Below are 14975 nucleotides of genomic sequence, written 5' to 3' on the forward strand. Positions count from 1 at the left end.
ATGTGTCTATATACTTTCATACAATTATTCTTCTGTACTATTCAATTCCTTATCCTGGAGTCTATCTACGTTGTGTTAGGATAACACTCATACACTTGAGGATATTACTCATATTCAAAGCAATTAAAACAACAAATATTGTGTCTGAAACTAAAGCCACACCTTGCATTGTTAAATTTATTTACATCCTCCCATTTTACCTGTATAAAGAGAACATCATCATTAGGGAAGCTGAGACTTTCCTATGTTCTCCAAAACAAAATGCCATATAAAATCCTGATGTAAGAAGAAATGAAGCTAATTACAGCTCAAGAAAACAGTAACCAAATGATACTGCAAAAACATTTTAGGTTAGAGCTTATGGATCAGGGGACTTTACCCCTAGGGAACTAAATGGTTTGACCAGAGCAACCAAAGGATCTAAAAACTCATAATAAGACACTAGAGAGAAAGAGGGAAACAAAAGTGGAATACTTTAAAAATATCTCTGTGTTAGTTTGTTGGAAATTTTATAAATATTGATAATTACCATCTTTTATTCAAGCATAGTTTATTTACAATGTTTCTTCAATTTCTGTTGTACAGCAAAGTGACCTAAAAACACATAGTTCCCTGTGCTGTAGAGTAGGGCCCCATCGGTAATTACCAATTAGAAATAACCTCTGAAAATAGGTAAATAATAACTCAAAAATTAACTATAATCATCTTAACATCTCCAAAAAAGCCAATGTGATTAATTTTTCATATTGTTCAAATACTAGAATACTGTACAGAAGACTTCATTTCTATACATTCATACATTAAGTAATTGTGGATGTGGGAGTTCCTGTTGTGGCTCAGCAGTTAATGAACCCAACTAGCATCTATGAGAATGTGGTTTTGACTCCCTAGCCTCACTCAGTGGGTTAAGGATCCAGCGTTGCTGTGAGCTGTGGTGTAGGTCACAGACACAACTCAGATCCCACCTTGCCATGGCTCTGGTGTAGGCAAGTGGCTGTAGCTCTGATTCGACTCCTAGCCTGGGAACCTCCATATGCCGTGGCTGCAGCCCCAGAAAGATTAAAAAAAGTAATTGTGGTTGTGTACAAATACATAGCTATATAAAAGTTTGTTTCAGTGAGAATATCTTAAAAGTGAATGAAAGAACTAAAACATATACCAATTGATGATAAATTTAACACATTATGATAGAGCCATACAGTCAAATTTTTGAAGGCATTGAAAACAAGTTCAAATTCTATATAGTTAAAGAAAATCATACACATTTTTGAATGAAACTCTGGACAGCGAAACAGCATGTCCATTGTGTTGTTGTGCAGTAAATACCTATCTCTATCTATATGTAGGTGTCTGAACAAATAGACAATAAATTCTTTTGAAAAGTACTTCAGGATGGTGCATATTTTATCTTCAATTTTGTATACTCCTCTCAGTCAGAATCCTGCCAGGACCGAAAAAAAAAAAAAAAAAAAAAAAAGGCATGGTCAGGTTACAACTGAACACAGAAACACAAAGGATAAGAGACTACCATGAGAAAATATATGCCCATAAAATGGACAACCTAGAAGGAATGAACAACTTCTTAGAAAAATATAATCTCCTAAGATTGAACTAGGAAATGATAGAAAATATGAACAGATAAATTACTAGTCCTGAAGTGCTGAAATTGAATCAATAATTTAAAAACTCCAAAGAAACAAAGGTCCAGGGTCAGATGGCTTCACAGGTGAATTTTACCAAACATTTAGAGAAAAGTTAATGCCTATCTTTTTGAAATTATTCCAAAAAATCTCAGAGGAAGGAATGCTTCTGAACCCTTCCAGGAAGCCAGAATCACCCTGATACCAAAACCAGACAAAAATATCACAAAAAGGAAAATCATAGGTTAATATCACTGATGAACAGAGATGCAAAAATCCTCAGCAGAATACTGGCAAACAGAATCCAATAATACTTGAGAAGGATCATACACTATGATCAAGTGAGATTTATCTCAGGGATACAAGGATTTTTCAATATCTGCAAATCAATCAGTGTGATACACAATATTAACAAATTGAAGAATGAAAAGCATATAATCATCTCAATAGATGCTGAACATGCTTTTGACAATATTCAACACATATGTATGATAAAAACTCTCAAGAAAGTGGGCACAGAGGGAACATACCTCAACATAAAGGCCATATGTTACAAACCACAACTAACATCATACTCAATGGTGAAAAGCTGAAAGCATTTCCACTAAGATCAGGAACAGGACAAGGATGTACAGTCTTGCCACTGTCATTCAATATTTTTTTGGAAGTCCTAGCCATGGCAATCAGGGAAGAAAAAGATACACAAGGAATCCATATTGGAAAAGAAGAAGTAAAACTATCACTGTTTGCAGATGACATGATACAATACATAGAAGCCCCCAGAAAACTACTAGAGCTCATCAATGAATTTGGTAAAGTTCTAGGATAAAAATTAATATAAGAAATTTCTTGCACTATATACACTAACAATGAAAGAACTGAAAAAGAATTTAAAGAAACAATTCCATTTACCATTGCATTAAAAAGATTAAAATATTTAGGAAAAAGCCTACCTAAGCATACAAAAAGACCTGTACTATGAAAACTATGACACTGAGGAAAGAAATCAAAGATGCACAAACCAAGGGAAAGATATAGCACATTCTTGGATTGGAAGAATCACTAATGTCAAAAATGCTATACTATCCAAGGCAATCTAAATATTCAAGGCAATCACTATCAAATCACCAGTGACATTTTTCACAGAACTTGAACAAAAAAATTTTAAATTTGTGTGGAAGCATAAAGACCTCAAATAACCAAAGTTGTCCTGAGAAAGAAAAATGGAGCTGGAAGAATCAGGCTCCCTGACTTCAGATCATACTACAAAGCTACAGTCATCAAAACAGTATGGTACTGCTACAAAAACAGAAATGGAGATCAATGGAACAGGATAGAAAGCCCTGAAATAAACTCATGAATCTATCATCAATTAATCTACCACACAGGAGGCAAGAATATTCAATGGAGAAAAGATAGTCTCTTCAATAAGAGATGTTGGGAAAACTGCTCCTCTACATGTAAAAGAATCAAATTAGAATATACCCTAACACCACACACAAAAATAAACTCAAAATGAATTAAAGACCTAAATGTGAGACCAAAAACTATAAAACTCTTAAAGGAAAACACAGGCAAAACACTCTTCACCATAAATCACAGGAATATTATTTTGGATTGACCTCCTAGAGTGATGAAAATAAAAGCAAAAACAAACAAATGGGACCTAACTAAACAAAAACTTTTGCACAGCAATGGAAACCATAAACAAAATGAAAAGATACACCACAGAAGAGGGGAAAAATCTTTGCATACACAGTGACTGAAAAGGGATTAAACTCCAATATATGCAAACAGCTCATGCAGCTCAATATTTAAAAAAAATGGTCAGAAAATTTAAATAGACATTCCTCCAAAGAAGACAGACAAATGGCCAAAAAGCACGTGAAAAAGATGCATAACACTGCTGATTTTCAGAGAAATGCAAATCAAAACTACATTGAGATATCATTTCATACCAGTCAGAATGGCCACCATCAAATTGTCTATAAACAATAAATATTGGGGAGAAAGGGGAACCCTCCTACACTGTTGGCGGGAATGTAATTTGTTGTAGCCACTATGGAGAACAGAATGGAGTGTCCTTAAAAAACTAAAAATAGAGGTACTATATGATCTAGCAATTCTACTCCTGGGCATATGCCATGCACCCTTATGTTCACTGCAGCACTACTCTCAATAGCTAAGACATGGAAACAATCTAAACATTCATATCCAGAAAAATGGATTAAGACACTCTATATACATACAGTGGAATACTACTTGGCCTTAAAAAGAATGCAATAATGTCATTAGCAGCAACATGGATGCAACTAGGGATTCTTATATTAAGTGAAATAAGTCATAGAGAGAAAGACACATACCATATGTATCACTTATCTGTGGTATACAAAATTGGCAAAATGGACCTATCTACAAGACAGAAACAGGCTCACAGACATAGGGAACAGACTTGTGGTTGCCAAGAGAGAGGCAGAAGGGGGTGGGATGGACCAGGAGTTTGGGGTTAGTAGATGTAAACTGTTACATTTAGAATGGATAAGCAATAGGGTCCTACTGTATAGCACAGGGAACTATATCCAGTCTTTTGGGATAGAACATGATAGGAGGTAATATTAAAAAAAAAATGTAGGTATATACGCATGATTGGATCACTATGCTATACAGGAGAAATTGGCCCAACATTGTAAATCAACTACACTTTAATTAAAAAATACATAAAAGAGAAAATATAATGCACTCCAATATTCATTCAGCACTATTAATAATAGCTGAGACATGGTCTATAAGTGGATGAATGGATAAAAAGATGTGGAATATATATACGATGGAATACTACTCAGCCATAAAAAGAATGAAATAAAGCTATTTGCAGCAACATGGATAGATTAGAGATGATCATAGTAAATGAAGTGAGACAGATCAAGATGAATATCATATGATATTACCTATATGTGGAATCAAAAAAAAAGTGATACAGGTGAACATATTTACAAAACAGAAATAGACTCACAGACATAGAATGCAAACTTGTGATTACCATATGGGAAAGGTGGGAGGAAGGGAGAAATTTAGAATTTGGGATTAACATATACCATTGCTATATAAAAAATAAAAAAACAAGGACTTACTGTATAGCACTATATTTAATATCTTGTAATATGGGAAAAGAATCTGAAAAGAATCTGATAACTGAATTACTTTGCTGAATACCTAAAACACTGTAAATCACCTATACTTTAATGAGAAAAACATCAATTAAAAAATCTCTATTTGTATAGCTGTTTATGAGGCTTATTTTGATAAAAGAATCCTTCATTTCTGCTTAACTTCCATCAGTACCTAATCTGGAGAGCATACTCTACTTGGTGGGATAAGTACAATTTTATTCCTATACGTTATCAGTCTTGAGATGGTCCTTTGTTTAATATGAAGCCACTATTTTCCATTGAAGAGAACTGCTTGGCAAAGCAGCAGTATTAAGCACTCCAATGAAGCTCCCGAATTCTGGACTTAATAGTCCTTGTCCCTGTTGTGGAATAGAAACCAAATTTCCCTCTAATAATTGTTGACTGTCAATCTGACATGCAGTGCTGTCCTTAGACTCAAATGAGAGAATCCTCTGCCCTGGTCCCTGTCTTCTAGAAGACCTTAAATTGGTCCCTCCTCAGGGATGCCCTTCACCATGGTGTGAATATTTCAAGGAACCAAAGAGCCATGTCCACCTGAAGACTTTGTCCATCCTTCTAGATCATGTTCTGGTCCCCCCAACTCAGCAGTATCTTTTCAAACTTCCCCAAGTCTATAAACCTGACTGTCTAGGATTTGTATAGATATGTATATATAGTTGTCATGTATTTTTTTGACAAAGAAGGACAGAATTTTCTGCACTCAATATTTTGTTACTTTGATTTATAACTTTTAAATATTCCAACATATAGCTTACAAATTTCCATTTTTACTCTTGCCTAAGGCTCCACAATTGTCCGAGTTAGATCTTTTCAGTTTCCTGGTTCAGGGACATGAAGAGCCCAAAGTGGTAAAGGAGTAGTCTCAGCTGTGCTCCCTTTGGAAACATCCTTCCTTGGGGTACTAGGACCTCTGAACCTACTAAACCAAAGTTTAAAAGAATAGGACACATGAATTTTACCAGTAAATTATTTTGGCTTATTGTTAGAGTAACTTTTTCCACTTGGGTTCATATATTCCAGCTTTAAAGAGATAGCAATGTATATATTGAACGCTGGTTTAAGATACGTACCGTGTCAAACAGACAGCATTCTAAACTAGTAAGGTGTTCGTTCATACAAAGGCTGAGTGTTCTCTAGGTCACTCCACTACTCTATCATGCTAGTTATTTCTGGATGTTGGAATGTGAATATGTCCAGTGAATGCTATAGGTGTAAGCCCATGATTATACTTCACCTCCTATAAAAATAAATCCAGATGCAATTTTGTAACATTACTGCAACAGATAAAGCACTAAGTGTATTCAATGAATCAATAAATGGTAGTGCTGGCAGCATCCCTGTGAATAATAAAGAAAAAGTACCTCAAATAAATAGATAATTTATATTATGTAATTATAATATATATTATGACATATTACATATATGATAGAAAGATTTTAGTTATTTTATATATGTATTACACATGGTATGTACTTATATGTAATTTATATATTATTAATAATGAATAATTTATAAGTAGTTATGTTTATAATATTTTATATTAAATTCATATTTATAAAATGTGTGTATATATGATGTATAAACACATTTTTCTCCATAGGAAGTGAGATTAGAGATAGTGAGATAAAGAAAGACAGAGATGGATAAATATCTCTATAGAGATAAGCATCTCCACATTCCATAAAAGAAGGGTTTTGAACTCTATTCAGCCTGCCACAAGGTAGGCAGCTAGTCCTCCCAGAGTAGGGTGAAATTCGATACTATGCAGGGTGCTGACCATTTACTTTTGCACTGCTGCTTGAGCACTTCGCAGTTATGGTAGAGAGATAAGCCTAATGAGGGGACATGTATGTTGCCGATTTTATGTGGAGATGTCAATGAGCTGCTATGCCCACTTTTAGGACCAATTAAGCACTCTAGAATAGCTGGGGAAAGAGGCTGACTGACATTTACAGAGGCAGGTCATTTCACTCCTGTACAGTGAATAACTTCTAACAGGCTTTTACATGGGTATGAATTCTGTCATTCTCTGCTTTTCTGAGAAGTCTATCCACATACCTCTCCACAGAACTCTATGCCAATCCTTTTTAGCTTATTCCTTCTTCGACCCTAAAGAACCAAACAAACCATTAGGCCTGCCCACAGTTAGTAATATTTGTACCATAAGCCACATTTCCTTCCAAGGGAAGTGTACAACTAAAGTTATTCCCTGAGGTTTTGCCCATTAGAAAGTTTTTCCTTCATCACTATCCTTCAAGGTAATCTCTAAGGAGAAGAGTAGAATTTAATGTAATGGCTATTTACTTACAGTTGATGCCATCATAACATATATAACTATTCATAACCAGGCTGTATTTTTTCCATTGTTTATTGGTCATCAGGAATTCCCAATGTCCAAAGATAGAGATGTAGTGAAAGGAGACCATGGGATGCTGATCCTCCTACTCCTCAGCATTGCTTTTATATTCCAAAGTGTCTGTGGAGCTTTTTCTTACTCCAGCTACAATTCAAAACTGGAAATTTTATGAATTAGCCAATAAACAGATCACAGCAATACACTCAAGTATGGCATATGTTGCCTCCAAAATACAAAGAAGTTCACCAAGTATTGGGCTTCTTTCACTGCTGGATATTGCAAGGCATAGGAACTTTTGAAGAGATACCCTGGTGTGCTCCAAACCACTTGATTATGTCACTGATGTGAAAGGCCACTGAAATTCTGATGGATTCCTCTCATCATCTGGCATACATGAGTCGTACTAAGGTGTCTAGAGTGTTTATTAGTTCTAGCTCACAAGGTCTAATTAGCATGAAACCATTAATGTAATGTACCAACATAATATTCCATATGATACCAAAACCTTCAAGTACTCTCTCTGACAATAATATGAGAAGAATCAGGAAAACTGTGTCAAAGTTTGGACTGCCAAGGAAGAAATTCTGAGATGAAGATCAGCACACAGGAAGCTTTTTAGGAAGGGCTATCTGGATCAATTCCTGTTTGGAGTTAGGAAATTAAGCAAGATGTAGAAGAGGAGCAGCTGGAGGATGGTACAGTTACCAGGCCTCAGCCAACCTTGCAAGGAGCTCTGAACCTGGAATGAGCTTCTAGAATTGTCCCAAGTGAACTGTTAAGCAATTACTGGATGCAAATTTACAAATAATGAGAGCATGACATTGGGTATATCAGCTTTCTTTTTGCCAAGCACATTCCAAAAATGGCAGAATAATGAAAGATATCAGACAACAACCCTCCCAACAGCTGGGGGAATAAATTCTTCTGTACCAGAGAGGGGATCTGAGTGGCAGAGCATAGCACACGACATCCACCCTTAACACTTGCATCTTGTTGCTTCATTTGAGTTCTAGGAGTAGCTCCTCCAGGACTTTACTGAACTTCATTATTTGGGCATCTTTCATGAGAAAGTTAAAGGGATGAATGACAACACCTGCTCCTGAAGTGGGTTCTGAGTACATAACTGGTACTCATATCCCTCCTAAGTTGTGATGCATAGCACTCCAAGAGCCTGTTTGCTGTGTTAATCAAGCCATGGCTGTTGCATCTGTCCATTTGCCAACAAATTGGTTAAGGGACTTTTAAAGTCATGTATGTGGATCAACTGGTGCCAAAGAGTTTTTTCCCTCCTTTCCTTGTATAACAATAGCCTTACTTCTTCTTAATGATCAATTATCCCTGCCAGGCTGGTGATTCCTCTTCTTTCCTATTTGTTTTTAGTGCAAGAAGACTGAATATCTTAGGAAATATCCATAGAACAAAATTTAATGGAACCCTTGCATCTGTGGTAGAAATGTTTCCTTTTGCTATTACAACTAGAACTTCCAAATTTACAGTGTCCAGAATTTCAGGGATAGGAAGCTCAAAATTTCAACCATACCTTATATCTTGGACCCATGTATGCTACCTACTGGGGCAAGGAGCACCAAATAATTATTTATTACCTGTATTTACATGCATATATCTCAAAATATCAACTCTAAGCTGATGCTTTGGCTGCAAATGCAGTAAGCTATTCCACTGTTCTATTAGACCAGTAGATTCTGAGTGGTGCAGTATGTGATTGATCCAGGAGATCCAAGAGTCCTATGCCAACTCCTTCTCTTTCATTTGCATCCATGGTATGTTGCTATGTTTTGTGGCAACCCATGACTGTATTAATTTTACATGTCCTTTTATTAAACAAGAACTATTTCATGACTGTTTAATACAACATTTATTAGTGATCTGTACTGAGAAAATTATTTCCCTCTACATACCAAAAATATAGATTTGAACACCATGAAAACAATCAGGACAAGTACTATGAAAAATTGGTCATTCAAAAGAAATAAAGGGGGAAACTGAGGGTAGCATGAGGCTTTGTCTGCTGTCAGGGACACACCAAGAGAAGCAAAGGCTTTGGGTCCCCCAAACCACTCCAAATGGATAGTCAAACCCAGGAGCTGGCCAGAGCCAGTGGTACCCACCTCCAGGCACCCAACTCAGCTTCAGAAGCCAGGGTACAAGCTCTGACCAACCAACAGATAAACCAAAGTTTGCCAGATGGGCATCACCTCGGAAAGCCCCACAGCTCTGTCTACATTGTTATAGGAAAAAGACATTTAAGAGACAAGGTATAGTCATTAGTAAATTAACATTGCCCCTCTGCCCCAAGTACCACTGGGCCAAGTACCAAGTAATCACATGGGAGTAATCAGCCATCTGACTTGACTGCCTTTGTTAGAAAACAATGACAACACTGCGATCCTTCAAAGTGACAGAAAAATTACTAGTTTATGTTTCAATAAATCCACTCCTTCATTTTACAACGAGCTCAGCTAGTTTACTCCAGATTTTTCTTTACCAGGCACAACTCAGTCCTGCAGAGTTGGGAAGGCAAAAGAGTTTTCAAATCCTGCCTTGTGATAAAACTGACATACGTGGATAAAACCAGTGCTTTTTTACAACTTGATTCTGATTCAGTTTCATGCCTATATTTTAATTACTCTATAATCCTCAGGAAACGGTTGATTCAGAAATGTAAAAATTTTTGTTGTGATTCTGCAATTGGTGATGATTGCTATAAACTTTACATCCTTTCTCTTCTCAATACCAGTGTTTCTAGTATCTCAGGGGTATGTCCAACTAGAAGAGATATACTTACAAAGTCCGGAAGTATCACAAAAACACATTTCCAGAAGAGAACACAGAAAAAACACTCTCTGACAAAAATCATAGCAATGTTTTCTTAGTCTCCCAAGGCAATAGAAATGAAAGTGAAAATAAACAAATGGGACCAAATCAAACTTATAAGCTTTTTCACAGCAAAGAAAACCATAAACTAAATGAAAAGACAACCTACAGACTGGGAGAAAATATTTGCAAATGATGTTTTCAACAAGGGCTTAATTTCCAAAATACATAAACAGCTCATATAACTCAAAAGCAACAACAACAACAACAAAATCAAACCCAATCAAAAAATGGGCAGAAGACCTAAACAGATATTTCTCCAAAGGAGATGTACAGATGGCCAATAGGCACATGAAAAGTTGCTCAGTATTGCTGATTATTAGAGAAATGCAAATCAAAACTACAGGTATCACCTTATACCAGTCAGAATGGCCATCATTAAAAAGTCTACAGAGAATAAATGTTGGAGAGGGTGTGGAGAAAAGGCAACCTTCCTATACTGTTCGTGAGAACACAAATTGGTGGAGCCACTATGGGAAACAATATAGAGGTTCCTAAAAAACTAAAAATAGAGTTACCATATGATACAGCAATTACACTCCTGAGGAAACTCTAGTTTGAAAAGATACATGCACCTCAATGTTAACAGCAGCATTGTTTACAAGATCCAAGATTTGGGACAAATCTAAATGCCCACTGAGAGATGAATGTATAAAGAAGATGTGAGATATATATATATATCTATATATAGATTACTCAGCCATAAAAAATGAAATATTGCCATTTGCAGCAACATGGATGCAACTAGAGATTATCATACTAAGTGAAGTAAGTCCGACAGAGAAAGACAAATATCATCCAATATCACTAATATGTAGAATCTAAAATATGACACAAACAGATTTATTTACAAAACAGAAATAGACACACAGACATAGAAAATAAATTTATTGTTACCAAAGAGGAAGAGGAGAGAGGGATAAATTAGAAGTTTGGGATTAGCAGATACAAACTACTATATACAAAATAGATATGTATGTAAAATAGATAAAAAGCAAGTACCAACTCTATAACATATAGAACTATATTCACTATTGTATAATAACCTATAATGGAAAAGAATATGAAAAAATATATTCATATTCTTTATATATATATAACTGAATCACTTTGCTGTACACCAGAAACTAACACATTATAAATCAATTATACTTCAATGAAAAAAACCTCTTGCAGATCTGTACCCCTCTGAAAGCTTACAATCTTTCATATCTTTCAGTACATGGCTTAGAGTAGTATCTTATACAGAATATGTTTCTTCCAGAAACAGAAGTAACCTACCAGGCACTGTGCTTCTTAATTAGTAATTGGAGGTGTGAAATGTGAAAAAATTTTTCTTTTACTTTGAAGAGCATATTCTGACATTCCTCAGACCATCGAACTCCTAAATTTTTTTTCCAGCTTGAGGAACTGACAAATATAATTGTAAGTATTTAAAGTGTTTAAAGTGAATGATACTTGATAGAGATTGCACTGAATCTGTAGATTTCTTTGGGTAGTTTGGCCATTTTTATAATATTGATTTTTCTAACCAAGGAGCATGGAATATCTTTCCATTTCTTTACATCCTCTTTAATTTCCTTGATTAATGTTTTACAGTTCTTGGCATATAAATCCTTTAACTACTTGGGCAGGTGTATTCCCAGATATTTGATCTTGGGGGGTGCAATTTTAAAAGGTATTATATTTTTGTATTCCTTTTCTAATATTTCATCGCCAGTATACAGAAATGGGACTGATTTCTGAATGTTAATCTTATATCCTGCTTCTTTGCTGAATTTGTTGATCAGTTCAAGTAGTTTTTGGGTTGAGTCCTTAGGGTTTCCTATGTATAGTATCATGTCATCTGCATACAGTGACAGTGTTACCTCCTCTCTTCCTATTTGGATGCCTTTTCTTTCTTTTGTTTGTCTGATTGCTATGGCTAGTACTTCCAGTACTATGTTGAATAACAGTAGTGAGAGTGGGCATCCTTGTCTTGTTCCAGATTTTAGTGGGAAGGCTTTCTGCTTTTCTCCATTGAGTATTATATTTGCTGTGGGTTTGTCATAAATGGCTTTGATTATGTTAAGGAATGGGTACCTCTATACCCACTTTGGTAAGAATTTTTATCATGAGTGGATGTTGGACTTTGTCAAAATGCTTTTTTTGTATCTATTGAGATGATCATGTGGTTTTTGACTTTTCTTTTGTTAATATGGTGTATGACACTGATTGATTTGCATATGTTGAACCATCCTTGTGCACCTGGGATGAATCCCACCTGGTCGTGGTGTATGATCTGTTTTATGTGTTCTTGGATTCAGATGGCTAAAATTTTGTTGAGAATGTTTGCATCTATTCAGGTCCTTGGTCTACTTTTATTTTTTATTTTTATTTATTTATTTTTTTGCTGTTGAATTGTATGTGTTCCTTATATATTTGGGATAGTAACCCCTTAAAAGATATATGGTTTGCAAATATTTTCTCTCTATCTATAAGGTGCCTTTTCAATTTAATGATTGTTTCCTTTACTATGTAGACGTTCTTTAATTTGATATAGTCCCACTTGTTCATTTTACCTCTTGTTGCATGTGCATTTGGTGTCTTATTCAATAAAGCACTACCATGAGCAAGACCAAGAAATTTTTGCTCTATGTTTTCTTCCAGGAATTTTATAATTTCAGGTCTTACATTTAAGTCCTTGATCCCTTTTGTGAAGTCCTACAGCTTTAATGACGTGGCAATTTTCTCATTCTTCATAGAATTCATTCCCTCCCTTGAAAACACATATGCATTATCTAAGCTTCCAAGGTAATTGCCATTTCTTCCTTAAATGTTTTGATGGCAAGATGCCGTTAATGTAATAGATAATTATAATGATCTTTAAAATGTTCAGATGATCGATATCCCTTCAGACTGTATATGACAAAGGGTAAAACAGTAAATATGCCCCTTTTCATTCCATGTACATGCTAACTATTTCTAATTCTCCTTTTTAAAGGAAGAATGGGAAAGAAAATCACCCAGAGTGGAAAAAAAACTTACCAAATCAAAGAACATGTATCACATAACCCGAGGCCATCCTAATCTGCTCTAGCAAAGATAGCACCTTTGGTACAGCAGCTCCCATTAAGACTCCTACTGGGTTAAATTTACAATAGTCCATTATCATCCTCCAGAATCTGTCTGGCTTTTGTAGGGGTCATAGTGGTGAATTAAATGGAGATAAGCTGGATCAAAATTCCTATATATTTTGGATATATTTTTGCCCTTACTATCCCTACAGAACATAATATACTTTTTGAAATACTCTCTTGGACTGTAGGTAGAACAATTTCAGTTCTTCTCCTCTACAATAGCTACAGCCCACAGGGCAAGGAAACAGTGTGGCATTTGTGCCAATTACCAAGTATTTCCATTCAGACTACGCATACAGGAAATGGTGAAATCATCACTGTGGGTTTTCATTTGGTGGACCCATTATGTACCAGATCTAGGACCAGGACTCTATGTATCCAATACCCACTTGCCTCCATTTAAACATGAGGGCCCCAATAACCCTTCAGAAAAACAAGTACTAAAGTCAAAAATTCAGTGTCAAAGAGTCCTCAATATGTTGTGATATTCCTTTTCTCCTGCTGTGTGATTACATAAGTAAACAGTCATGAGTACCTTCTGGAAAAACACAGGGAGAGTCACTGCAGTGTATTCTTACAGAGCTGTTGCACAGTCCTTCCTCCTGGCATTTTAATTAAACCAGCCTTGGTGATGTCGTGTCCTTCATCCCCTAACAGAAGGATAGCATAAGTGGTTATCTTAAGGTGTTACACATAATAGATCCATTTAACTATCTTATTGAGCCTTTAGACTCCTTCATGTATAGTATATCAGGGAAATTTTGGCATTTCAACTTTGATAGTAGTTAAGTGCCTAGAAAAGATGCTTAGTTAGTTTTACATACATGATAAATATTTTTGAATTTATTAATCCCACTAAATATAGGATTTTGAGGTGATGGAGTAACCAGAGGAAGGTCCACAAAAAGGGATTCTTTTCATGTAAAGAAGCTATTCTGATATCTTTTATTATCAGAAATGTATTATAGTGCGGGAGTTAAAATAACAAATCCTGGATCAAAACTGCAAGACTCTGTCCAGGCTTATTGCTTCATAAACCTTGAAGATATTTAACATAATTGTGCCTCAGACCCTTCCTCTGTAAAATGAGCTAGAGTATCCACTTCATAAGACTTAATGAATAATACCTAAATTGTGAAGAGCTCTACCTGAGTGACATCAATTACTACCTCCCCTAGGACACAGATGATGACAATCAACTTCACTGCTCATGAAAGAAGGTAAAATTATTAGGTTTCTTTCTATGATTTAGTAACCAAATTAAATAACAGATTGCACAATTTCTTGAAAAAGTGAATACATTTTATAAATATTTTATAAATATTTTATTTTCTATGTGCTGAAATTTTTATATTTATCTTTTTGGAGAGACACAATGATTTTAATGTGACTTACTTCAGCAGAGTACACAATTCACTGATCACATTTGCTTCCCACAAAAGAGAAAACATCATTAATTGTAAGCATTTGAGAGGACTCCAAGCCTCCAAAATAGAATTTCAATCAAATATCTCTCTGAACACCACTGTAGACAAAAGAATACTATTTAACAGTCAATTATATTTTTTTTTCATAATTAAATCTATGGCTTAAAATTTGGCTTCGGTAGGACCTGAACAAGGAAATACAATCAGGGTACTATATCCAATGTCCTATGATAAACCACAATAAAAAGAGTATAAAAAGAAAAAAGAAATTAGAAATGGATTTACAATTGATAAAGTGCTAAATGGTAATGACAAGTTGCTAGTAAGAAGAAATACAAATGCGAGGT

The 14975-nt window shown here is 35.2% G+C and overlaps 1 protein-coding gene across 2 annotated transcripts in view; it reads right to left on the reverse strand.

Annotated features, from left to right (window-relative positions):
• LOC100155519 (olfactory receptor 4F6-like) overlaps window positions 1-14975 on the reverse strand; it is a 157516-nt gene that overhangs the window by 87745 nt on the left and 54796 nt on the right. The gene's annotated exons all lie outside the window — the stretch shown is intronic.

The sequence above is a fragment of the Sus scrofa genome, chromosome 7, assembly GCF_054392235.1.
Source record: "Sus scrofa isolate SSC_HxYL_T2T_F1_AM1 chromosome 7, Sscrofa_HxYL_maternal_Yorkshire_Landrace_v2.0, whole genome shotgun sequence".
Classification (NCBI taxonomy): domain Eukaryota; kingdom Metazoa; phylum Chordata; class Mammalia; order Artiodactyla; family Suidae; genus Sus; species Sus scrofa.